The sequence below is a fragment of the Crotalus tigris genome, unplaced genomic scaffold, assembly GCF_016545835.1.
Source record: "Crotalus tigris isolate CLP2741 ecotype Arizona unplaced genomic scaffold, ASM1654583v1 scf7180000017680.1116333, whole genome shotgun sequence".
Lineage (NCBI taxonomy): Eukaryota > Metazoa > Chordata > Lepidosauria > Squamata > Viperidae > Crotalus > Crotalus tigris.
The window spans coordinates 861,161-888,044 of record NW_024096562.1 but is presented as its reverse complement, the minus strand read 5'-3'; the positions used below and the strand labels follow the sequence as shown (position 1 = coordinate 888,044).

General features: G+C 35.2%; 1 protein-coding gene across 1 annotated transcript in view; it reads right to left on the bottom strand.

The window, feature by feature from the left end:
* The window catches only part of FSTL4 (follistatin like 4), a 150,173-nt gene extending 132,740 nt beyond the window's left edge, over positions 1 to 17,433 (bottom strand). Inside the window, exon 1 of the mRNA XM_039337466.1 lies at positions 16,340 to 17,433. The gene's annotated coding sequence lies outside the window, so the exon portion shown is untranslated. The remainder of the gene's footprint in view (positions 1 to 16,339) is intronic.
* Positions 17,434 to 26,884: the final 9,451 nt, after the last annotated feature.

Sequence of the window (26,884 nt, the reverse complement as noted above, 5' to 3'; positions counted from 1 at the left end):
GAAATCAAACTAAATGCCATTTTAGGATATTTATCACCACCATTCCAGAATATTGATACTGTTACACTAAATAATTACAACTAATAAATACAAATATTAGCTTGCTTCATACATTGTTCTGTTAATATTCCAAAGACAGATAGGTTCCTGTTTTGACCTAAAAATTAGCCATAACTGGAATAGGAAGATAAAGAGTTTCCTCCAGCATTTTAAAAAAGGCAGATTGTTTTATATACTTCACTAATCACATCCATATATACCAATATAAACTAAATTCTAAGTAATGGTCCCTAGATAATGTTTGAAGGGAGATACAGAACCATATTTCAAATGATCTACAGCTATTTAGGAATGCAAATATATTATTTTAAATATAATGCATGCAGATTTCTAAGCTGAAATTTACAGATTAATGAGTAAATGGAACAAAACAGTTTAACAATAAATAGTAACTGAGATTGAAAACAAAATCATCCTGTCATGCCAATTTCATGTTCATATTTCAAGCATTCATTGATAGCTTTACCATTTTTTCTTGAATTTTTTTTTAGAAACATTATTGACCTTTACAAGCTATTTTCCTCTATTTCTACAAAACCAGCTTGAACTGACAGACAGTGCTACCACTGTCCTATGCCAGATCCATAGATCCTTAGGGTCTCCACAGAGATGCAATATTCATACTAAGTAGTTGGGTTGCTGGTCTTTGGGAGATCAATACCGAGATTATCATGGATTTTGCCCTGATTCTATGGAGACTTCCTTAGCACAACAGTTCAAAAATGGAGATTGCCTTTTAGTATTTGCAGACTGTGTAAGTTTGGGACACAGGGGGTTGGGTTGAGTGTGGGGAATGATTGGAATTTTCCTGGGAGAAACTGATTAATTGGTTGCTGTGAATGGTGTGGTTACTACTTTGAACATCTGCTTGCTTTGTGTGGTCTGGATCAGGTATCTGGTTGGGTTGTAGAATGTATCTAGCTCTATGGATCTGTTGATAACTCATTTGAGTGCCAGGGTTCCAGTAATTCTTTGGCTTTCCTGCTGTTTGTGTGATTTATTATGTTTTGTATTTTCATACTAAATTGTATGACCTGCATTGATGGCATGGGTGGCCCTTAAGGATTTATGATTTTAGTTCTTTATTGCAGTTAGGTGCTACTTAGGTTTTTTTTTAAATATAGCTAGCTCCCTGTTTTTCATAGGTAGTTAGCCAATTGCAATCTCAGCTGTTAATTATGGAAACAGTGTAAAAGCTCTGCCTTGGTGAGGCATGCAGTTTTTGGGAATGCACAGAATTCTTTGTAATGTTTCTGCATATTCATGGGCCACCAACTACAATAATATTTCCATACACAAAACATATCAGAGCCTTCCAACAGATTATTTCAACTGTTAAGCATCAAGGTGGCCCACAAACCAACAAAAACACTACAACCTGATGATGTAGTACATCTGATCCAACAAAATCCACAAGATACGATATTCTAAATATGTAATATAGTCATCTCCCACTGCTCCATTTGTAAGTAATCTACATTCCATTCCCCATTTTAAAATAAATGTTATAAGGTTTATATCCTGCCTTTCATTCAGAAGCAAAACATACAAACTGCTTCTTCCTCCTCTTTTTCTCACAATAATATTTGAAGTAGGCTGGGCTAAGCTGGGAGAAAGTGACTAGTCTATAGTCATCCAATGATTTTTTGCAGGCTCCCAAATTGTAATCCACTCCATTAGCCATTAGAGTAGCCCTACTTATGTTTAAAGTATCCACACTTAGCTCATTATTTCATTCTAAACACTATGCCAGTATAATGTAGTGGGCTAAGACCCTGGGCTAATTCTATGGAAACTCAGGTTAAAATCTGCCCTTAATCACCCAAGCTCATTAGATCTCTTTCCACCCTTGTTTATTAAACAGGTTGTTGGATTAAAAATAGGAGAAGCATATGTACTTTGTACTTCTGGAGGAAACGTGGATAAATAATAAATACATAATTTCATTTCAGCTACATTTTTGTATTCAGCACAGATTACAATGAATGCCCAGGAGCCAACTATATATATTTCTCTCCTATGCCTAATATACAATTGCAAGATCCACTCTTTGTAAAATGCTTCTAAAAGGCATATTTTAACAGTCTGAGATATGTATATATATTTGATGGTGTTCTGCTATGGAAATAGTATAAGGATCAGTTTCATTTTATCCTATAGGAAAAGTACCAAAAACCTGAATAAATGCATACAGTTAATAAGAGACAGTTTTTAAGAACATAAGAATATAAGCAGTGGCCTGCTAGATCAGACAGATGACGCATCTACTCCACCTGTCTCTTCTCATGGTGGCCAACCAACTGCACAGGAAGCCTATTAGTCTCCCAGCAAGTGGCTTTTGGAGCAGTCACACTGCCATGCATAATTCTGTATACTTCAGTCATGTCCCTGCTCATTCTTCTTGTTTCTAAACTAAAAAAGTCTGAATATTGCAACTTTTCTTCATGGGATTTTAGTAATTTTATTAAAATATTAAAATTGCCACAATAAAAACTAATACAAAAGAAACTAACAAAAAGAACAGAAGAGAAAAATAGGAACAAAAAGAAAAAAGAAAAGAAGAAAGTAAAGAAGAAGAAAAAAAGCAGTTAAGAAGCAATTTCCAAAAGTGATTAAAAAAAGAAGTATGTGAAGCCAGTGTCCTTTTGAAAGCACTGGCCATGATTTGAGCAAAAAGATAGCTATTCCCTCAGCTCCCAGAGCATTTAACCCACCAGAAACTGCTGTCTTGCAGTCTCCTCATGCTTGCAGTCTCCTGTCTTGCAGTCTCCTCTAGAGCACTTTGGTTCAAGTCTTCTCCTTGTCCAAGGAAGAATTACAAAGAGACTGTCTTTTTGCTGGCTCTTTATTCTATTACAATCATCAGCTCTGTTAGTCACAGAGCTATCTTCAAATTGCCATTTCTTCCCCAGAAGTCCAAGAGATTACTCCAGCCCCTTGATAATCTTAACTGCCCTTCTCTGAATCTTACTTATCTAACTACATTATATCCTTTTTTTTAAGGTTCAGGACTGTACACCAGATACAGTTTTACCACTGATTGATATAAGGGAGTTGTGATACTGTAGCTTTATTTTTAATACCATTAAAAAAATTTTTTCCCCAGCAGATGCATACTGTTGCAAATCAGAATAATTTGTTCTCATTCTATTATTTTTAAATAATTTTACAGAATGAATGCAAGTAGAACAACTTAAGTATTTGAAATATAGTAAGGTACCCAGAGTCACTTTGTGTAGGATTTTTTTTTTTAATTGAAAATTTTTTAAATTTTACAAAAACAAATCCCCTTCCCATACCCCCCCCAACCCTACCTCACCCCTCCCCTTCCCAACCTCCCAAACCCTCCCCTGGACTTCCCAGAGCTGAGTACAGGCTTAATTAAAAAAAAAAAAAACCTTAAAACACTTTTAAAACCTAAACAAGTTTAAATACAATCATCATTCTATATAAACTCCCTCCAAAAACACAAATTTAAACATTACTTTCTTTGAATATCTATATCTATAGTGTAAAATCTAATTTCTCCTTCTTTCTTTATCCTAAAACAAAAAAATAAACATATAAACCTTTGTTATACCATTAAAACTAAATACTCTTAAAAAACTTAAAGTAAATACATATTTCCTTCAATCTTCATAATCTTCTCTCCTATCCAAAAAGAAAAAACTTAAAAAACTTATAAGTCCTAAACAAATCTAAGCACATTTAATTAAACAAATTATTTTCTCTTAAAAATATTAATAATAATATTTAAAAACTAGAAACACTTTTAAATCCTAAACAAATCTAAATACAATCATCATTCTGTATAAACTCCCTCCAAGAACACAAATTTAAACATTACTTTCTTTCCTAAACAAATCTAAACATTTAATTAAACAAATTATTTTCTCTTAAAAATATTAATATTTAAAAACCAAATTTAAGCATACTTAAAACTTGAACAAGTTGTACTCCCTTCAAAACACGAATTTAAACATTACTTAAAATTTAAAACATTAGAATCCCCTCACTAAAATGAACAAATTATAATCCCTTCAAAACACAAATTTAAACAATATTATCATTAAAGGTTCAAAACTTAAAACAACAAAATTCCCTTATACGCCTATCCATAATAAACACATTAAACATTTCAATCTTCACCAATAACAAATTCCATCCGTAAGAAACTGCATCCTTATCAGTCTCAATTATATTAGTATTATTATTAATTATTCACATTCCAGTTTTTTCCATTCTCCATTCTTCCAATCTTCCATTTCCATTCTCCATTCTTGTATCAAACTCGTAAGAAATGCTGCAAGTTCTGCCTTAGGAGACTGCTCCAAAATTCCTGAATCTCCCATCGACTCCGAAGCCAATACAGGTAAGGGTTCCTTAAATTCCTCCTTGTGTTGATCTTTACAATTGTAAGTTGTACAAGTTATCCTCTGCCCGTTCCTCTCTTGTTGATGCCCCTCAAACTGAGATTTCCCAATTTCCATTTCAGGCAGCAATTCCACCCTTGAAGATTGCTCCAAAGACTTTGTAGGTCTAACATCTCCCAGAGATTCAGAGACCACTGAATATGAAACTTCCTTAACCTTCTTCTGTTGCTGCTTTTCTTTGGAATTGTATGCTACACAAGTTATCTTCTGCTCCTCAATCTGGACTTGTTGAGACCTAATAGATGGCGATGCACATACCCCCAGGACCGAAGTATAAAAATCTTTTGCTTGAGAAACAGTATTAAGTCTATGACATGTCCCCAGGTAGTTCACCACCATTCCAGTCGGAACATCCCATCTGAATAGAATTTTTCTCTTTTTAAGTTCAATTGCTAGAAAAGCAAACTCCTTTTTTCTTCTTAAAATTTTAGATGGGATCTCCTTAAAAATTATAACATCTTGTGAAGCAATTTGAAATCTCTTCTTATAATAGGCTTGCACAATTTCATTGCGTAAAGATCTTTTACCAAAGTAAATTACCACATCTCTTGGCAGATTCTTCTGTGCTGCCACCACAGAGTTAACCCTAAATAATTTTTCAATTTCACTAAGTATTCCCTCTTTTTCTTTATTCAAAATCAATGCAAAGTCCTTTGCAACCATCTCTTTCAGATCTCCTTGCAAAGACTCTCCCAGGCCTCTGATTCTTAAGGCATATTCCATTTGTCCATATTGAAGCATAAGAATCTCATTTTCCATTTCTTTTTCCATACTTTCAATTTTCCCCTCCATTATGTCCACTTTTTCAGCTACCTCTTCCACATGGGAGTTCACCTTTTCAAGAACAGAAGCAACTCCTTCTAAAGCCAAAACAAAATCTTGTCTCAAGATCTTATTATTTTCCTCTAAAATCTTTTTCATTTCTGCCCTAATTTGAATTATAACATCTCCCATCATGTTTTGCAAATCCTTCATAGTTATTAGCTGACCCCCAGAAGAGGGTGAAACTGTTGATTTAGAAGCTGTAGAAATCCCTGGACGCTTTGGAGCCATCTTAAAGAAAAACCTTTAGCCCTTCTTAAAAAATTATAAAAATTCCTTCAAAAATCATAACTCCCTCCAAAGAAGGTCATTATAATAAAAAGAAAAAAGGGGAAAAAAAAAAGGAAGAGAAAAAGAATTTAAAAAAGCTTTACTCCTTCTTAAAAATTGCAAAAAATTAAACAGAAAAAAGTCCTTCAAAAAAGGGTCATTACAATAAAAAGAAGGGAGTTCAAAAAAAAAGGGAGAAGAAAAAAAAATAATTAAATAGAAAAAGTCCGTTCCAAAAAAAATACTTAGAGATACCAAAAACAACCATTCCAATCATAAGAAAATAAAAAGGGAAAGGGAAAGGAAAGAAAGAGAAACACCAAAAAGCCTGCCGGTCAGCATTCTAACTTCAGAAAAAAAAACACCGAGAGATTTGCCGATCGCCATTTTACTTTCCCTTTCAACAAAGAAAAAAAAATAAAAAGAGAGAATAAAAATAGAAGCAAGTCTTAAAACTTAAAATCCAAATAAATCAAAGAAAGGAAAAACTAAATCCTCTACTCAGCTCTGTCCGTTTATAAAAAAACTCACCAGTTCTCTTTAAGCACGGAGGTGTTTGCAGCGGCTCGTTTTGTCCCTGAGGACAAAAACAGCTGGGAAGCGGAGACAAGTCTGAACTCCGTGGGAGCACTCCTTTCACCCCCCCAAAAAAAACTTGGGGGGTGCAAAAGAGGCTCTACCACTATTCAGACACTCTCTACCCCCCCCTTTGCCCAGGAGGGGGATTTTGAACCGCTGAACAGCTGATGTCTGCTGTTCATAGCGGTTCTTACACTTACCCAGGAGAGACGGCTACAAAGTAGCCGCCATCGCGCGCGCAAAATCCCACTTTGTGTAGGATTGACAGCCATATAAATGTGATTAATAAATAAACAGGAAAGGAAGTGTCCCACAATAGGTTAAAAATATCCGCTATCCCAGTTGTTATTAAGAGAGAGCATCTGGGTTTGTTTATTTATTTATTTATGAGACTTATATACCGCTTTAAGTGCAAGCACTCTCTAAGCGGTGTACACCAGTAAGCAATGTATATATATATTTACATTGCCCCCAACAATCTGGGTCCTCATTTTACCTACCCCGGAAGGATGGAAGGCTGAGTCAACCTTGAGCCGGTGAGATTTGAACCGCTGACCTGCTGAACACAGTCAGCTAAAGTGGCCTGCAGTACTGCACTCTAACTGCTGCGCCACCTCGGCTCTTGGGGTTAAAATAAGTAGAGGACAGAATTTTTTAAAATAACTGTGGTTGGTATGTTGCCCAATATAATAAGATATATAGCTCATTCTTTCCTAAAGCAATATATAGCTCATGCTTTCCTAAAGCAAATTGCAGTTTAAGACAGGCATGAAATAGTACTGATGGGGGACTTTAATTGCCCTGACATCTGTTGGAGACACACTCTGCCAAGGATGATTTTTCCAATAAATTATTACCCTGATTTGCTGACAACTTTCTCCTTCATGGTTAGAAAGATCAGCTAGTCCCAACTCTTTCTAATCTGAAACCAATCCATAGGAAAAATATCTTTTGGGGAAGTGGGAATAGCAGGAACACTGGGCTGAGAGGAAGGGAAGGAAAAAAAAAGACAATGTAACACTGGAGTTCTTTTTAAGATTTTAATATACTGTAAAAGCAATATAGCTAACACAATGTAATCAAACACATATTTTGGACTTCAAAGAAAGGGAATTTTAGTGAATCAGAATATTGTGGAGGGAGAAAAGGGAGTTCAAAGTGAAAGAGAGTTTCTTAAAAAAAAACAAAAGACATAATTGCCAACAGTTGAGAAAATAAAAGTTGTCAATGGGACTGCACAAATCATTTACAAAGGCAACAAAAAAGGAGACATACTGCACGGAGATAGAAAGAGGGACAGCAACCCATAAGTACAGATAGGTATCCCAGAATTGTAGGGTAGCTTGGTAAACACAAAGGTGCTTTTTTCATGAGGCAACTGGACTTTCTTGTTTTCTTTGAAGACATTTCACTTCTCATCCAAGAAGCTTCTTCAGCTTCTTTGGCTGAAGAAGCCTCTTGGATGAAAAGCGAAACATCTTCAAAGGAAAACAAGGAAGTCCAATTGCCTCATGAAAAAAGCACCTTTGGGATAACCATGACCCAGATGACTAATTATCTCCATAGACATGTAGCTTGGTAAAGGAAGAACAAAAAGGGCTGCTTTAAATAGTAGGATAACAATCAATATACCAGCTACTTAATGATGACAGCAAATCCATACAGGTAATAAAGAAAATATACAAGTATATTCAATTATTATTTTGATAGAGATATGCAATAATAATAAAGTATTATTACTATGAAAGAGTTCAGAATAGCAACCAATGACAAAATAAGTCTGAGTCACCAGTGTGATGCAGAAAGAAAAGAAAAGCATTAATGGTTCTACATTAATTTATACTGACTTACCTTAATATCATATGCAGCTGTAGGCCCATACTTTAAAAAGTTACATTATTTGATATAGTTTCAAGAAGAATAAATTAGAATAAGAAACTAAATCCTTGAAAAAAAAATAAGGAATTGGGATTATTTAGTTTATTGTCTGTTTGTGTGCATGCGCACAAAAATAGAGTTTTCAAAGACCTGAAATGATGTTACACGGCAGAAGATGAAGATGTGTTTTCTACTTATCCTGAATGCCAGATAGAGATTAATGGATTTAAGTTACAGGAAGTTAAATTAGATTGGCAGCAGCTATGGAGTAAATGCAAAAGAAGAGACAGAACGACAAAAGCAAGCCATAATTGTACCACTGCAACGAGAGCCTCATCCCTTTTCTATCTGCACCATTCCTTTGTGCCGAAGAGTCAGAGCTTGTGGTGCGACACTGCTAGGATTCTGTAGATACTTCTATCTTAGAAGAAACTTATTATCAGTAAAAGCAGTTGGATAAAAGAAGCAATTTCCAAGTGTGTTGATACACATCCCTTCACTGGATGAATTCAAATGCAAGGCACGCTGTAATATACATCCTTACATTGAATTTGATGCCTCCAATATCCCTTCCATGATCTACTGTCCTGGTAAATAGTTTCTTTGTATTTTTAATAAAAAACATCAACCTCTAGCACATTTTCTAAAAGCCATTTTGCTGCAGCAGCCATGTTGCTGGACAATTTTGAAAATAATTTTGCTGCCTGTTGATTTTATAAAATACCATTAGTTCTTTTAAGAAACTACCCTAACTGTATATTAACCCTATCAGCAAGTCACCTTGCAATTAATTATCTGCATAATCTCAGATTAATCTTTTAAATTTTGATAGATACCTCAACTGAACCTAGTCTTAATGTGATATATTTGAGTACAGAAAAAAATATTAAATTAAGTTTTGTCCCCTATCTCTCTTTGCCGTGAATTATAGCCAAGAATTCAGTGGAAAGATAGACTATAAAATCAAATTAAAACATTCATATATGTTATAAAAGAAATATAAACTCAGATTTAAATACAAAATTATAAACTTCATACCATCTGAACTGTAACAGTGAACTTATTTGAATTGCATTAAATTGTTGAAAAATAATCTGTGGTAGCATGAGGGTGAAAAATGGAGGGAGAGAAAAACTTAAAAAGAGCTGAGTTACACTACAGCCAAACCAAGCTATAGATATTAGGAAGGCTAATGCTGGCACAAAGGTAGATTAGGTTGTGTAGCATTAAATAACTTTTAGCAAACTGAATGAAACAGAAATCCTAAATCCATTTTTTTCTCTTATGACAAATTTTGATTTGGTCATCCTGTAACAGTCCAATTCATGTTTTCCATTTTAGCTATTTAAAGGCAGATTCTTGATTTCTTCAATGAAAAAATACTTCCAGGATATGCTAGGAGAACAGAAATACAATCAGCTTTCCCTTCTACAGTATATGTGTTCTTTCCATTTCAGCTACTATTCTACTTAGCAAATGGTAAGTAGAACCAGATAACTAGTAGATCACAAATCATGGCTTTGTTTGCCATAGGGAAAGCTTTTGAAGAAATAAAAGATATTTATTTATCCATTCAGTGGGAGTCACATGTTCATCTTTGATACTCTGTCTTTCCTTCTTTATATAAGAACATAAACAAAAGGTACATTGATTTTAGTGTAACTAATTCAACACATCCCCAAAAGTTTCAGCCCAATAATTTCTCCATTTTCCTTGGGCTACCTAACCTAGGTACAATCCCGATACTAGGCTTCACTTAGTTATTACTGTCAAACAGTTAACTGAATAGTGTTCAAAACAAACCAGAATCTACATGACAGCATGCATGTTAGAATAAAAGGGTTAATCTTATTTCTGTGCCAGAACACTGTCATTCCTCATAATTTCTTCCTTATAATTTTGCATAATTAAAGTGACCTTGAAGCAATAAAAGCTCATAATTTTTGCATTATAACTTTTGCTTTTCCTTTGCCTGCCCAAATTTGGAGCCCCAAAGAATCTGCTCTAATTAGGTTAAAACTGTGTTAGACAAAAGTTTGGGAATGATTTACTTCAAAGGTCAAGCTAATAATCTTGTTATAACAAAAATTGCAGCTTTCATTTAATAAAATTTTCTTCAACACTACAGTATGGATGCCATGTCAGCCATGTCATTTCATATTTTAAAGCTGGTAGAAAAATCACTGGTTACAACTAGTTTGATCAACAAAAACCTTTATAGTCTCCTCAATGGATTGGGACAGAAAGCATAAGACAAAGCAAAAGAAAATATTAGCACAAAAATTCAACTGATTTTTCTCCCCCAGAATTATGAAAAAAAGGTTATAAACCATTAATCATGAATATAAAATGCTTTCCAAGAATAGAAAACAGAACAGATATTAGAAAATGAGATAGTTGAAAGATTATGCAAATTTCACCATACTGATGATGAGACAGGTCATACACTTCACTCATTTTTGATATATTAGGATTGCGCATCAGAACTAAAACATATCAGAACTAAAACATATAACTAAAAGCGTATTACAAAGAAGTAATGTTTATTCACTTCCAGAAGTTACTACATCTATCTAAAAAAATCTCCTGTATTACTTAAAAATGAATTCATTGAATAATTTTCTCTGAATGCCCTTTGAAGTCAGGGACTGTAATTATAGGGATGTGTTTTTAGCTGCAATTTACCATCTGCGAAACAATCACTTCTAGGAAGTTTATTTAGAATATATGTATTATATTTATAAGTTAAAGTAATTATTAATATATTAATTCAGCCAAATATTTTTTTCCTTTTAAGTTTCATCAGATTTTTTAGACTATTAATTGACAATGTTATTCTCATGTGATCTTATCTCATCTGCTCTAATTATGAGTGTTAATCTTTGTATTAGCTCTATTAATTATTTACAAAATATGGTAAAAGGGATTTTAGAAGACTTTTTTGCAGATATAGTTCTAAGCAAAATTGATACTTCAAGACCATAAGCTTCAATCTGCTGCCATCTCGCAGGAGTGATATCTATAATCTTTGCATGACTCATTAAATACATGCAGTCAAATACAATATTACTATCTTTTTAAGATATCCATTAAAAAGCAAGGCATGGTATTTCTCTGAAAAGAAGTACTGCTATCTTTCTTCACTGATCTCCCTGAATACCTATAAGGTTTTAAACAGTATAATCATTACTAAGCATGTCTGAATACAATATAGAAAAAGATGCTGACAGAAGGAAGGCAAGACAAACACTTAAAGAAGGTGTCTATACTTGTTATTCAATTTGAGATAAAAATATATATTTAGAAATAAAACATTTTCCCCAGAATTTTAAATTCAGCACAGGCGACACCTAGGGGCAAAATAATGAGAAAATCAGAGCGGCAATTCCAAGGATTTCAGAACTACAACTGATGGACAGCTCATCTTTGCTTTGAAGGTTCCAAGTAACCTAGTAGAACTAGAAACAAGTTTACCATGACTATCAAGATGCCTTACATGACAACACATCAGAGAGATTTCATAAAGAGTGACTTGTTATATAATATCTACCAACATTTTACCATAAAAAGAAAAAAGCCCAGAAACTATAAAAGAAAAACTGAATAAGACTTTCCTTTGAAACTTTTCCAGTTATTTTTTTAAAAAAATTACAATATTTAAAATATCTTGCCATGTAATCAATGTCTTCCTAAATTAAAACATAAGGAACTTGTGTAATTTAATATTTAAAAATTTTGCACAATTACTAATCAGAGAGCCTCCTTCCCCCGTTCATAGATGCAGGAAAAATCCTTAAATCTTTGCTAATTATTAAAGACATTATTTAGTACACAAACTATTAGAGGTAAAGTGCTTTGGACTTTTCTTGGCATTATGTATTTCAATTTGGGCTTTATAAGAAAACTAAAAGAAACAACATAAGAAATGTAGCTTGATAGACAAGTAGATATAGTGACCTTTTAATTATAGTTCAAGAACTATTTTCAATGCCTCAGTATCCATCTCAGAAGATTCCTAAACATTTATCTCTAATCAGTTTTTATTACATAAGAAAAAAGGTACTTAAAGTTTACTTTTACAAGAATAAAGCATGAATTATATTATGATTATTTCATACATTTGTGAAACCATAGATTCCTTATCCTAATAAAGAAATAAAGCATACTTAAACAGCTTCTAAGTAGATCAGAGTGGATAAGTCATAAACGTTTGTATTATGTCACTAAAATTTTAGGATCATTTAATTTACTTAGAAATAAATGTTGAACTCTCAACTTTTAAACAAACCTTAAGGCTAAGTTATGCACCTATTTCTTCTAAATATGAGATAAAGCTTCACAAAATTCATGTGTGGCTTACTTTTGTAGCTATGGTATATTTCAATATGCTTTTATTTAGAAATAAGTTTATCTGAAACCTACAGTACTTAATCTCTGATACTATGTCACACAAACTGCATCATTTCAATCTTGGCTCTTACGTAATTTTTTAATAAAAAGAATGTTAAAGGGAAGTGTGGGGAGAGAATTTAAAATGTTTTAGATCTTCACTATACCACACCAAGTCTTTTGTACTATGCTGTATAACCTGCAATATAATATGATCACACATTAAAGTCTCTAAATGTTTGCTATATTATACATATATGCAAAAACTATGAACTTGGGTTTGTGTGAGAACCATTGGGAAAAATAGTGCAATGTTCTGAATTAATACGTTGTAGCAGAAAATAATCTAGGTGACAAAAAAGAACCAAAAAAAGGATTGAGTCATTTGAAGATGCAAGAATAAATTAGAGGATGAGTCTCTTTCAGAAAAACATATTTTGTTTCAAATATGTAGTTTAGATATAAGCCTCATCAAACAAACACCTAGCAAAGGAATGAATCTAAAATCATAACTGATTTGCTGATGAAGATAATTAGTGCAGAGTACAAAGGAGATAAGCAATTCTAGCCGTAGGATAAACCATTTCTGGATAGCATCAAGGCTTCAGGGAAAATGGACATACGAGCAAAAGAAACTAGAATAAAAATAAAACTGAAGGAACAGAATATAACAAAAATGCAGATTAATTGAGAATAAATGAATGGAAATATGATATGAATTTGATGGATAAGCCATTGAAAACAAAACTTGGGTCTTGTTCTTGTATGTGATAACTGTAGTGAAACTTTTGTATGCACAGAGATGGAAAGACTTACAGCTTCCCGCAAAGGAAAAATGGATGGTGAAGTTAATGGCACTTGCTGAGATGGCGAAATTAACTACCTTGATTAAAGGAGAGATTTTGACTAGCTTTGTTTCTATGTGGAAACCATTTTGGGACTTTGTTCTAGAAACTGAAAGAAGTGCTATATTAATTTTTGGATTGGATTATTAGAATGGCTTGTGATTACAGGAATACAATGTAACACTGAATTTTATACCAAAAAGTTAACGCATTTTATATTTGTAACTGTACTGAAGAAAGTTGGAAGTTACCCTACTTTTTCTTTATTCCTTTGCACCTTCCCCTTCCCTATCTTTCCTTTTTAATTTTTATTTTTTTTATTTTTGAAGAAATTTAATAAAAGTATATTTTAGAAAAAGAAATATATGAAAACCACTAAGAATTTGCAGTGCCATGAATTGGAGTTATAATGGAAGCAATGAATGAGTACAATTTTAAGACCAAACAAATTCAGATAATTTTTGGGAGGAATAAGTATTTGTTTTGGACTGGATGAAAAGAACAAAACAAGAAGCCTCCAGAAGAATAAATAAAATCAAAAACTGAATGAAATAATCCAAAATGAAGCCAACATGAAAGGACAGAGTATTCTATAGATTTATATAGATATTATAGCAACATGTCAATAAGTGGAATTAAAGCAAATGCTGTAAATGTAAGCATTCAATGGAAAATAAAGGAACCAAAAGATGCTTGAAAAATATTTTTAAAAAGTAAGGCTACAGGTGTAGATGGTGTAACTGGAGAACTGTTAAAATATGGACCTGACTTACAGAAAAATAAGGATGTGAAGATCACATCTGTGCCTGATTGAAAGAATGTATCCCTTTACAAATGTATTGCAGAAGGCAGAAACTTCAAGGGTAATTGTTCATTAAGTGTATTTGGGAAGGCATTCGTCAGAATTCTGACTGAAAAACACAGTAAAAAAGACAATGAGCCAAACCTGGGAAGAGCAAATGCAACTCTACATTGGAAAGGAAATGTACAGAAAAGGGGAGGAGGAGCTAAAATGTCATTGGAAAAGGTATAAAAATAGTGGTTGATTTAGAAAAAGTGCATGATGAAGAGGTTTGTTAGATAATGTTTTGTGCCAATATAAGAGGACCAGATGGGAAAACATACAAGAAAATGGACAAAATTAGCAAGGAATTAAAATTTTTGTTTATGTAATGTATTTATGGATAAATGTGCAATTAATGTTTGTAATAATGTTAAAGGTGGATTGATTTGTATGTTGAATAAAGTATATGTGCAGATTGTTACATTGCTGATTAAGAATACAAATGTTTTGTAGTGAATTTCACATGGGTTATATGATGCAACAGGTGATACAACAGGGACAAAGCATCCAAAAATTCATGTCAGAGCCAACAGTACAGTATTGACAAGGAAACTAGAGTGAATAATTGCAAGGTTATACATCAATGGCAAATAACTTGTATTTTATTTAGATAAATGAATTTGTTATACTTTGGAAGAATGGTCACCAAAGATGGAAACTTTTTTTATATAAATACTACTAGTATGTAGACTATGCATATATATATATATATATATATATATATATATATATATATATATATCTCCATATGGTTTCATGTGCAACAACTCTTTTGCTTCCCTTGTTATGTATGAGAGTTGGGTATATTAGGAGAAACATAAAAGTTGAATGCAGTGGGAATGGAATACTTAAATGCGTTTTGTGGGAATCTAGAGGAGGTCAACAATGAATGGAAGTATAAAAAATGTGACTCAAATATGAAAGTATAAAAGATGTATGCCTGAGGATGGAATTGCAAATCAAATATAGGAAACAGAAAGCAGACTGGGAAAGTTGTGGTTGGATGGAATGGATGGGACCACCAGAAAGTGTGAAAAGTACAGGCCATGTATAAAAAGCAGTGCATGAAAATGGTGAGAAGTCAAGCTGATTTGCAGAGAAAGAAGAGCGGAGAAGAATAGGGAACGCTGCCCGTATAAATTACAATCAGCTACGTTCTATTTCACATTTGAATTTTCTTTGGCTCGCCGTCCTTTAACTTCCTTTCTCATCTTTACATAACTGGAAGGGGCGCAATGCGATGGGCATGCATTTATATAAGCTCACGGATCCTACCAAAGGCTCCAGTTCCCACCGCAGGGCAACCTGGGCTTCTGACAATTGGGCGGCCATGAACCCGCCACGCTAATCGTGGGACACAAAAAACTTCCGCCACCCCCGGAGAGGGCAAGGGTGAAAACGAAGAGAGAGACGAGCGTCGTCCTAAAGGAGAGCACCGCTCGCTCGCTCGCTCGCTCACTAGCGCTCGACCAAGGTAGCCGCTCCGATTTCCCGGAGTATCTTCTTCGGGCCGTTGGAAATGCGCAATCGCGGGACTCAAGCTAGGCATTCAATTCAAAGTTCTCCAACATCCCTCCATTGCCCACCCCCCCCCCCCAAAGCTGAAGCGCCCCGAGAAATAGAGTTTGGCGGAGACGACGGAACTGCAGCTTTTCTTCTAGCCAGTGTCCTCTTTCTCCCCTGCCCAACCCCCGTCTCCACCTATCTTCTTCCCAGTAAGCGGGAAAGGGAGAGAGAGCGAGCGAGCTCCGGAGCTTAGTAGCTTCTGCTTTTCGGGCAAGGTGCCATCCAGGCTCTTCCCCCAATAGCTTCCCTTTCTCTTTTTTTTTCTTTTTTTGCTCGCTGGATTCCGCGCGCACACACGCTTAACCACCACCAACCCCCCCCCCCATTCGAAAGCGCAGCTCGCTCGGGGCGGCCTCGCTTTAACTGCCTCCTAAGTTGACGGCGTGGAAACTCTCGCGTGCAGACCTCTTCCAGCCTCGACCGGGAAAAAAAGGGGGGGGACCAGAACACACACACACACACACACACACACACACACACACACACACACACACACACGGAATTGGGCTGTTCGTGCGCGCGGACGGGGTGGTGGAGAGCAGCGCACCACTTGGGTCATTCCTTCCCCTTGGCGAGGAGGGAAGGATAGGAAGCGTGTCACCCAGCTCGTCCAGACTTCCCCCCTGCCAACGCTAGAGATATGCAAGGCTTACCTGGAGTAGCCCGAGAGCAGCAGGCGAACCTCCTGTCAAAGAGCCCGGCGCGACTGAGGGAAGGAGACGTCAGAGTTGAGGTGCTTTTGCTCTCGAAAGAAAAACAGTCCTCGACGAAAGAGATGCGAAGCCTGAGGGAAGGTTGGGAAGGGTGGCGAGGGGCGGTAGTGGCCGGAATTGAGAGAAGGAGGGAGAAGGGATGGAGAGGGGGGGAATCAAAAGGGGGGGACAAGGAAAGCGAAACACACACACACACACAAAAGGCGGAAAGAAGGACGAGGCAGCGGTAGCTTCAGTCTCAATCCAGGCGCGAAGAGAGGTGTGTAAATGCTGCTTTGCTGAATTCCTGCCCTATTTCTGCTGTCTGGACCAGCGCTGCGTGACGTCACCGGCGCATTTGCATATTCTACCCAATCGCTGACACCTGTGCGGACATCGAAGAAATGCCGAGGGCGAGGGAAAAGGGCGGGAGTCCCAGGCAGATGGGGAGGGAAGTCGGTAGAAGAGGCTCGGTTGGCCAAGGGCAAAGGAGGCGGCAGCGGCGGCCAGCTTTCCAACGCGCCACAGTGGGGATTGCGTGACTCGTGACACCTGGCCCTGGGTCTTTCCTAAGGCGAGTTTGCTTAAACCCCCTGCCTCTGAGTTGGATATTAGTAGGAAAGGCCAGGGAAAGTTTGTTTTTTTTTGTTTTTTGTTTTTTTTTTACTTTCCTTCCTGCTCCTCAGCGCCTTATGCTAGCTAATGGTAGGCTCCAACCTAGGTGATAATAAGTAGGCAGCTGCAGGGCTCCAGACCTGGAGAGAGAGAGAGCAGTGCCAGTTCCCTCAGATGTGGACTGGCTGCCTCTCAGAGACCGAGGGAAGCCAGCTGTTGCTGCATCTCTCCCTCTGTGTTAACAGCCGTCCCCTGTGATTTCAAGGAGTTTAATGACAGCATAATCAAAAAGTGTCCTTAATAAACTGGGCTTTTCGGTACTTAATAAATCATTGTAGAATTGCAGAATGCAATATATATACAAATCGGTGTAGACTCCTGGCAACCGCCTGGATAGGTCCCTGCAGTTTTCTTGACAAATTTCTGAGAATCGGTTTGCCCTTGTCTCCTTCTAAAGCCGAAAAAGAGAGCAACTGGCTCAAGGTCAGCCAACTGGCTTTGTGGCTAAGGCAGGACTAGACTTCACCAGCTTCCCATTTCTAGCCTAGTGCCTTAACCATTACACCAAACTGCCTCTCAGAATACACTAATGCCAATTTGGGGGGAAAAAAACAAACAAAATTGAGATAGGAAGGTTCCCAGCTGAAATGTTTAAAAGAGTTTTGATTTTGTCTTTGAAAAAACAGATTACAGAGACATTTGAGAGGTCAGGGGGATGGCTTCCTCAGCAGTGAAAGGATATCAGAAAGGGGAAATTGTCCTTTCTCTTGATTGATCAACTGCTTCCTTTTTCTGGGCAATACAGACCTGATGGATTCATAATAGCTGAATTATCCAGCAAGAGCAATGAAGTAAAGTACTGGAAGAACAAGTTTTGAAAACCTCATCTCTCTATGGAGAGTAGCCCTGAAGATTAGGGACCCCTGAGAAAGAATTTGAACCAAAGATAGGACAATAGACAGCAGCTGCAAGCAAAAGCAAAATTGCAAGATGGAATCTTGCAAAACAAAAATCATGGGAAAATATGTGTGTTTTTATTTATTTACTTAGTTGTGTGCTGTCTTTACTACTTTTACAGAAGACTCAAAGCAGTGAACATATCCAACACATCTTTCTCCTCCTATTTTCCCCACAACAACAAGCCTGTGAGGTAGGTTGGGCTGAAAGACTGAAAAACTGGCCCAAAGTCACCCAGTTGGCTTTCCTGACTGAGGCAGTACTTGAACTTACAGTCTCTTGCTTTCTAGTACAGTACCTTAAGCACTAGACCAAACTGGCTAATAAAACTCTCTTCTTGCAGAAGCTTTAGTGAAGATCTAAACAGCTTCATTTATTTTCCTTCATCTAATTCATAAATTGAAAAATACACAAAGAGATGATAAACTATTCATTTTGTGCATTTTGCAGCAACATTTGTTAGATGTAATTTATTAAAGGAAAAGGGTGTCTGGTGTCTCAAACAAAAATGAAACAGTAAACATCCAAATAATAGGACTGAATGGCATTATTTTGAGATAGGTTTAATTGAATGTGTAACTTTATGACTTCTGGGAAAACTAATATTAAAGTAAATAAAGCAGATTTCTCAACTTTTGGTAGTCTACTCCTTTCACTCTTTGGAACAAGGCAGGATCTATAGTCCCATCCTATTGCTGCAAGATTAAGGTCAACTGATGCCCTAAGCACAGCCCAACATTTCTATTGTTCAACTGGCAGGCTCAATAAATTAAACTGAAGTGTGGTTGTGAAAGAGTTAAGGGCATCATAGCAAGAGAAAAAAAACTCTGTGTTGCCCCCTTTCCCTTGGTGCCCTAACCACGTGCTTATTTTGCTTAATGGTTAATCCAGGGCTGATCCTATTATTAACAGGCAGAGGCTGAGCAAGGAATTTCAGCTGGAGAGAGCAGCTGTTAACTTGTCATACTCATTTGAGTGTGAAATCTCTTGTTAGATGGAATGGAGTGGAGCCAATCCCTAGCCAAATTGCCTATGGCTCAGAAAGAGAGGACAACTGAGAAAACAGGGGAAGAGCTGCTTTTGCTCTGCTGAGTAATGTCTTGATTGCTACACAACCAAAGAGATGGGACAGCTACAGGGAGTACATGTCGATGATATGGTTGACCCTTGCAATCTCCACTTTCATCCCTAGAAATATATATCATATATGAGCAGACAAGAGGCTTGTTACAAGTGCAACGTGGAAGATTGGGATCATTGAATGACATTTTCAGGGGATTCTCATATTCAGAATTCTGTGTGCTAAAAGAGAGAGAACCACAGCAGATCATCTTACTGTATATGTAATGCGTTCTAAATGTTTAATTTTTTTTTAAATAAAACAAAATTTTTCTACTCATTATAATTTAAAATGTAAATGTTTAAAAAATGCTGAAGTAAGAATATCAGGTTTACAATATTATCATTAGCATTCAGATAATGTAATTGAATGATAAAGTATAGATATGATGGGGATGATATGATAAAGTGTACAACAGTTTACATATTCTTCATATCTATTCATTGTAGTCAAATAATTGTATGGATAAGTAATCATGTTTGAAAAGTATCATTACAATACCTCATATATGAAATCATTCAACAATATGATTTCAATGTTTTCAGAACAACTGCTGCTTAGGTAATTACAGCATAATTTTATATAAACCATCCTGGAAATTGCTGCTGAGATATATAAATCTTTTAAGTAAATACATAAATGTTTACTCAGGAACAAATCCCATTAAGGTCAATGGCATGCATGCCCTAGTAAATCAGCTTTGGATTGCATTTAAATTAGAAGTATGGTTGTTTGAAAACTCCAACTCAGCTTAAAGAAGCATTATGTCTTATAATAGGGATGGCTATTAGATAAAATCTATATTGATTAATGCTCAGTGTACAGAAGACAGATAGTTTTCAAAAGCAGGAAGAATGTGATAGAAAACATATTTTTTAGAAAATCTGAAACTGAACACAGGAAGATTTTAAATAAACCTTTTTTACTAGATACAAGTAAATGCAAGTATTACATTATTGTTAATTAATTAGGGATGTCTCTTTTCTTGTAAATTATAGCTGTAGTCATCTATACCATGACTGTACTGCTTGCTTACATTATATTATTAAGAGTTTTTAAAAAGTAAATGATAATGATTCTTAGACATGTTCCTAGATATACTAAACAACCTGAATTTTGGCAGCACATATTATTTTGAAATCAAGAGTTGATATAAATAGAAGAAATGATAAATATATTTGATACTTCTTATTAAAAACTGAACACCAACTAATAGAATGTTGATTTCAAGTAAATAATATAGGAATGTTTAAGTGTCTTTGGCAAGCTGAAATAGAATATTGGTTCATTTTACTATTAGACAACTTTATATTAATATATAAATTTGCAGACGACACCAAGCTGGCAGGAATAGCCAACACTCCAGAAGACAGGCTTAGGATACAGGAGGATCTGGACAGACTTGAACACTGGGCGCTATCTAACAAAATGAAATTCAGTGGTGAAAAAAGTAAGGTTCTACATTTAGGCAAGAAAAAACAAATGTACAGGTATAGTATAGGGGTACCTCGCTCAATAGTAGAGAGGGATCTCGGAGTCCTAGTGGACAATCATTTAAATATGAGCCAGAAGTGTGCTGCAGCTGCCAAAAAAGCCAACATAGTGCTAGGCTGCATTAACAGAGGGATAAAATCAAGATCACGTGAAGTATCAATACCACTTTACAATGCCTTGGTAAGTCCACACTTGGAATACTGCATCCAGTTTTGGTCACCACAATGTAAAAAAAGATGTTGAGACTCTAGAAAGAGTACAGAGAAGAGCAACAAAGATGGTTAGGGGATTGGAGGCTAAAACATATAAGGTTGCTGGAATTGGATATGTCTAGTTTAATGAAGAGAAGGACGAGGGGGGACATGATAGCAGTGTTCCAATATCTCAGGGGCTGCCACAGAGAAGAGGGAGTCAAGCTATTTTCCAAAGCACCTGAAGGCAGGACAAGAAGCAACGAGTGGAAACTAACCAAAGAGAGAAGCAACCTAAAACTAAGGAGAAACTTCCTGACAGTTAGAACAATTAACCAGTGGAACAACCTGCCTCCAGAAGTGGTGAATGCGCCAACACTGGAAGTTTTAAAGAAGAAACTCGGCAGCCATTTGTCCGAAATGGTATAGGGTTTCCTGCCTGAGCAAGGGGTTGGAGTAAATGACCTCCAAGGTTCCTTCCAACTTTATCATCATCATCATCATCATTATTATACGTTTTAATCAACAGTAACACCAAAGTAGAACACTTCACAATGAGTAGCATTAGGTTGTTTGTGATAATTGTGATTGAAGATTACAATTAGAAAAAAATTGAATTAGAAAAAAATAAAATCTAACACAATCTACAAAAATATAATAATACAAAGAATAAATATGGTAGAAAAGAAAAAAAGTATATAAAGAAATAAATTCCTCCTTTATTACAAGTATAACCAATTTTAGTAACTTATCCCATCTCTTCATCTCATATCTGTAATGAAATGTGTGGATAACCTCGAGAATCAGGGAAAGAAATGCTGTCTAGGAAACAATCGGGAAACAGAGGCTGGAGCCCCCAGTGGATTAATGGTCAGAGAAAGAAACTTAGAAAGAACCCCTTTTAATTGATTAAGCAGTTAAATGTGGCAGTGGGAAATCTGAATCTTCAGACATGCAAGTTTCTGTTAACATATCAGCTCATCTAGTATTTTCTGTTTACCTGGGATGGCTGATATGATCCATTGTTTAACTATAAACAAAATCTAAACATTTTGTTATTTATTCCTTATCAAGAGAAGCTTATTAAGAGTCACCAGAAATAAATCTATTTTAGATTTGATCAAATACATTGACTTTATAATTCTTTCCTATACTTTTAACAATCTTGGTTTTTAGTCCCTTCAAATAATGTCTTAGAACTTGGTTTCATTTTACTTTTGGTTCCTTCTCAGGGAATCCTTCAAGATTTTAAAAGATCTATTTTGTACATCCAATAAGAAAAGTTTGTCCAAATCACTCTTGCTTTGGTACGTGAATGCCCCTTTTAAATATTAAAACATCAACTAATTTCATTTGTATAGCCAGTATATCATTTTTTCCATATCATTCTCTTGTCATATTTAATCTATATTCAAATGACTTTCAGTATTATCCAGTATAGCTTATTATTCTTCTGCGACATTATTAACACACTCTTTGTGTGTTGATAATGATACTAACTATAATATGGTCTCAGACATTCTTAATTCCTGAGTCCATTGTTAAAAAATATCCTTCAAAAAAATCTACTGTTAAAGTATTTTGCTCCATTCTTTATTAACAAGTTGAATTTAAGTATTCTTCTCCTTTAATTATAAACTTTATTTTTTCTATTTCCCTTAGTGTGTCCAGCTTTCAAAGTCCTATTCCATTTTTTTTACCAAAAAAACCCCTCAACCATAGTTTCCCAGAGGAAGGATTTTCTTATAGTAAATTTCAGATTTTTATTCTACTTCCATCTGGACCCTTGATCCATTTTTGACTTTCCAAAATCAATACTTTAAACATCCTTTTTCTGTTTATTCCAAAATAATATTTTCCTGGTACTTAAAGCTGTGTTTAAAACTTCTTTCTCTAAGAAAAAGGAGGCTCACCAGTGAACACAATAAAAACTGGTCATTTAATATTTCTAAAGCAATAATTCCAAATGTGATTTTAGAAATGAGGCTTGGCTGAGCTTTTTATTCACAAAAGGCTGTGTGTTATGGCTGTGAGCTTAGATGGTATCCATTAATACCCAGCCAACTCATACGCTGACCGCAAAATTTCAGTTTCTGTGATCTACTCATGAGGAGTAAATATATGGAGTGCGTGTGGTCTATCCCATGATCTCTCCTTTCTCCAGAGAGATTTTGCTGGCCAGGTTCAAGCATCCAGCAGCCATACATGCTGTTCCACTTTGGCAGGGATATCTAGCTTACCATGGCACTCACTGGAAGTCCACAATTAGTAGCATTAGTGATTGGGATACAGAGGACCATTCTTTCAATATATGACATGCAAATTTCTTTTTTTATATAAAAGTTTTATTAATTTTTTAAAATTACAATATTTAGTGCTTGGTAAATAACATGTTGTCTGGGTTCAAATATTTAACATTAACTTTTTCAATATAAATCCATTCAATACTACACAATCCAGTATTTTTCCCTGATTCTCCTTTCTTCTTCATATTTTTTCCATTTCCCCCTCATTACTGTTTTTATTACTGTTAATGTATAAAAAGTTAGATATAAGCATCTTCATCATATTTTATTAATATCATACAAATAATATCAATTTGTAAATCAATAATGTCAATTCATTATCAATATCCTGCTTTTCGTGCTCTTGTTAAGGTTTGATTTCCCATCAGTATTTGAAATATCTTTATCAGTTATGATTTTCTCAATATTAATTACATTTATATAGCTAAACATTTTATTCAAATCCTCCTCTTATCTTCATGTTTCCCAAATCCAAAAAAGAGGGGGGAAATGTTATCTTAATTCTAAATTATATCTTTCATTATAAAAGTCTAATTATATCTAAGGGTCATCCATTCTTTTAATCTTATTCAAACAAGTAATAAAATATATATTGCCCCCTCTAAAAGGTCAAATCTTCTGTTTTTTAAATCTGACTCTCACTTTCTTTCTTTGCCAAGTCACTTTCCAAGCCAGGGCAATTAGATCACCCTGAATTTTCTTTCTATTTTTATAAAAATTGTTTGGCATGAGGAAAACAATTTAGGTGGGGTATTTTGGGAGAGGGGGAATTCCATCCATTTATATTCCTTAAACAACTCCCAGTTCCTTTCTCCCTCCATTTCTCTTTTCATTCCCTGTCTCCCAAGTTGTGACATTTCCCTTAACAGCTCTATATTCCCTTTTTAAAAATCTTCTTCCTTGCCAACAGATATATTTTGCAAGCCTAAGGGGTAAAAGGTCTTTTGTATTTTCATTGTTATAGCTAAATCTTGCAGTATTTTGTCTGTATATAGTCGTTTATATTTCCCTTCTTTTATCTCTTCCATCTCTAAATCTATTCCCTCTGTTTCATCTTCTGATTTCTGGATTATTTGTTCATACTTTGTAGTAATTATCTGGGAACTTTCTAGTTGTAGATTTAATTTGGAGATTTTCTCATTTATATTGTCTCAGTTGTTTTTAGTCTCATTATGATTTCTTTTTATGTCCTCTTTGCATGCAACAATTGTTTGGTGAATTAGCTATAGCATAGGATATATTTCCTTCTGGAAAGTGTTTGTTTTTTCTTGAGGCATCATTTCTGGAGATCCTCTAGTATCACCAGACTCAGTAAGAGTAGATCAAAATTTCCTCTAGTTTTCTGGTCTTTATATGTATTCTTTATAATCCAATAGATTCCAAAGTATAGGTTTAGTCCTGAAAGCAATATTTTATAGTAATCCTTTGACTCAAGTATCCAAAAAGTTGTTAATCAGGCAAGGTTGTAATCCACAATGTTTGAAGTGTTCAAAATGTTCAACCTTCTGAAAACAGCTCAACAGTCTCTCCCAGCCAGGTGTAGTCCAAGCTCAAATTTTTCTTTCTGTCCCATTAGCTCTTGAAGTTAAAAGTCCAAGCTAAGTAGGTATTTATAATTCAACAAGGTGAGGGTGATAAGTATACCAAAATATTTTCCTTTATTGCCAGCTGTTCTCCCAAGCTAGGAATAGTGCTATACACAAACCTACCACTAGATGTTATTCAAAGTTCATTTCCCACTCTTAAAACAAAGAATTGATTTCTTATATTTTGCCTCAATATTTTTTTTCAAAGAGAAAATCTTAATAGTTATCTCAGTTCTCAAATTTATCAAAACTGTAGCTTTATGTTACTTCCACTTCAATATTGTATGCTTCTGTCCCTCATAGAATTAAAACACCACTTCTGTTTACGTTCAAAGGTTTTTAGCTTCTTGGGAGCCTTCCCCAGGAAATTCAGTTGTAAAATAATAAAGGATCAATATTCTCACCCAGTTCTAAACATGCTGTATATGATGATGATGATGATGATGATAATAATAATAATAATAATAATAATAATAATAATAATAATAATAATAGTTGAAAGGGACCTTGGAGGTCATCGAGTCCAACCCCCTGCTCAGGCAGGAAACCCTATACCATTTCAGACAAATGGCTATCCAGTCTCTTCTTAAAAACGTCCAGTGTTGGAGCATTCACCACTTCTGGAGGCAGGTTGTTCCATTGGTTAATTGTTCTAACTGTCAGGAAGTTTCTCCTTATTTCTAGTTTGCTTCTCTCCTTGATTAGTTTTCATCCATTGCTTCTTATCCTGCCTTCAGAAGCTTTGGAGAATAGCTTGACCGCTCTTCTTTGTGGTAGCCCCTGAGATATTGGAACACTGTTATCATGTCCCCCCTCATCTTCTCTTTGTTAAACTAGACATACCTAATTCCAACAACTGTTCCTTTTTTTTTTAGCCTCCAGTCCCCTAATCATCTTTATTGCTCTTTTCTTTACTCTGTACTCTTTCTAGAGTCTCAGTTTTTTATATCGTGGTGACCAAAACTGGATGCATGTGGCCTTACCAAGACATTGTAAAGTGGTATTAAATAGATAGATGTTTAGAGAAGTTAGCGGCATTATTTTATCAAGCCACTTTCTCCTTTCATGACCTCTATTATTATTATATTTTCAGAACTGCCAAGATCTACTTCAGCAGTTGCAACATAAAGTATGCCATTTTTCTTACATAAATCGTCAAAGTAAGGCATTGCTGTACTTTGTAAGATTATGTAAGAGGCCTAATTTGCCATCACACTGATCTTACTAAAGCCATTTGCTACAATGAAAACAAAAATAAAAAATAAGAGAAATTGATAGAGAATCATGTCAAATGATTCAGTAATATGTGGCATTTTACTCACTGATTTTAAGAAAGCATTAATAGGAAAATTAATAAAATATTATTAAAAAAGAAAGCATTAATGACAGTTAATCTGAAGAAATGAGATGAGGTATTTATTTGTTATTGGTTTTTATTATCTATTCTCATATTACATCTAACCAGAGGAAGTAAAAGGGCCCAGTACCTGGATTACTTAAAGCAGGGATAACTGGACAAATAAATTGAAGCTGAGCGAGTGTTCATTGATGTAAAGGTGGTGGTGGTGGGACTTAAAACAAAGAAAGAAAATTGAGATTAAGTCTAACCTCCTGAACTTACTTTTTTAGAACTACCATTAATCATCATGCAACACCTAACAGAAATGTGTATGTCGTGATTAGGACAGACAAGGAGGTGAATGTAGTTCATATGAATAATCCTGTTGCTTCAAATCAATCATTCAACATCTTGTGTTCTACAGATGCCTTGAGTTATTCTTGTTTAGGCCAGAAGGTAACTAATGGCTATTGGCTAGCTCAATTATTTTACCAAGAACAATGATTTTAGCTACAATGGTATCAGATCTTTTATGCTCTCTTTACATCATTCATCAGCCAAGATTTCCAAACTTGGAAATTCATTGATGACAATAATGAAGGATTTCATATGCTTGCATTATGGTTAAGTTTCTAGAAATTAGGTTCCATCAAGAATGGGAATTGGAATGGGACCTAAATGGGAAAAAATGAAGGAAAATCAAAAGTGATGTTTGTTTCACTGAGAGGATTTTGAATTGCCAAGCAATAGGATTTTTTTTCCTGAATTTTTACCAACAAACTAATGTTCTCTACATTGTATCAGTATGTAAAAGTACTCCCAGCTAATGAGGCTAAACACAATCCGATCACTTTCAACTTTCTCTACGTGAGTAGACATTGCTGACATTAATCTGCTA